We start from the raw sequence: 1,255 nt of genomic DNA on the forward strand, positions 1-1,255 counted from the left end.
TAGCGACACTACGCCCAGTACAATGTATTCTTTATCCTTTGTCTTTGTACTAATGACTGACACATGTGATTGTTAATTAATTACTGACGCTGTCATTCTAGTTTTATTTTGCTTGAGCAATGTTCACTGTCTATACAGTTTATTTTGGTAGTGATGGCCCAGTGCTACAAATAACCTCTGGGCACATATAGCAAACTCATCAAATAATGCGAATAAAAAAATAGCTTACAGTCTATGTACAATGATGTGTTTACATTGTGGCGCATTATCTTTACAGGGCACTTATTCTATAGTGCTGATGGCCGTGGCTGACAGCAACGTGAAATTTGTTGCTGTCGATGTCGGTGCATATGGGAGGCAGAGTGATGGAGGCACATTGAGTGCTTAAAGATTTGGAAAGTGCCTTGTAAATGGCACCCTTGGCCTGCCTCCTATACAGGTTTTGCCCAACACAAGTACATTTACTCCTTATGTTTTTGTGGAAGACGAGTCCTTCCAACTACGGCAAGACTTCTTGCGGCCTTCTCCGGGGAGGCATCAGACTAAGGAGAAAAGGATATTTAACTACCGGCTCAGCAGGTCAAGGTAAATGTTCTAGGCAGTAGCTTTACAGTGTAGTGAGAAAGTTATAATGCAAGCATGTTGTTTTTCCATTTCAGGAGGCGTGTCGAGAACACGTTTGGCATCATGGTATCAAGATTTAGGACATTTCCTCGTCCCATCAACCTACTACCTGAAAACGTTGACTACGTGGTGATGGCCTGCTGTGTCCACCGTAATTGTCTGCGAGAGGATCCGGTCTACCAATCCCGCAGCCACAAGGACGAAGCAACCAGGGGCCAGCAGCATGCAAGTGGTGGTCAAGCGATGTTTCCCTTGCAGCCACTCGTAGGCCACAACTACAGTAGGTCTGCAGCTAGCGTAAGGGACATGTTCTGTGAATATTTTAAGAGCCCACAGGTTGCTATCCCGTGGCAGCGAGCATATGCTGGGCTATGAACATGAACGCTTTTCTGCTAGAGAAGAAGACAATCATAAGGTGCACTAACAACTTAAAATTTGTGGAATATGCCGAGTAAATGCTGGCTGACAAGCAATAAACCGAACATACACAAAAAGAAGCAAAAACTTGTGTACAGGAAACGCATCCATCTCTAGTGGAGGCCATGCTGACACAAGGTTCTCCCAGCATTTTTAGGTCTACAGCTTTCATAATTCCTCTAAGCACCTAGCTTCTTCCTCTACAATAAAACCT

The 1,255-nt window shown here is 44.2% G+C and overlaps 1 pseudogene; it reads left to right on the forward strand.

Annotated features, from left to right (window-relative positions):
* The first annotated feature begins 271 nt into the window (after positions 1-271).
* Positions 272-999, forward strand: LOC135905207 (uncharacterized; annotated as a pseudogene).
* The last annotated feature ends 256 nt before the right edge of the window (positions 1,000-1,255 follow it).

The sequence above is a fragment of the Dermacentor albipictus genome, chromosome 3 (genome assembly GCF_038994185.2).
Source record: "Dermacentor albipictus isolate Rhodes 1998 colony chromosome 3, USDA_Dalb.pri_finalv2, whole genome shotgun sequence".
Lineage (NCBI taxonomy): Eukaryota > Metazoa > Arthropoda > Arachnida > Ixodida > Ixodidae > Dermacentor > Dermacentor albipictus.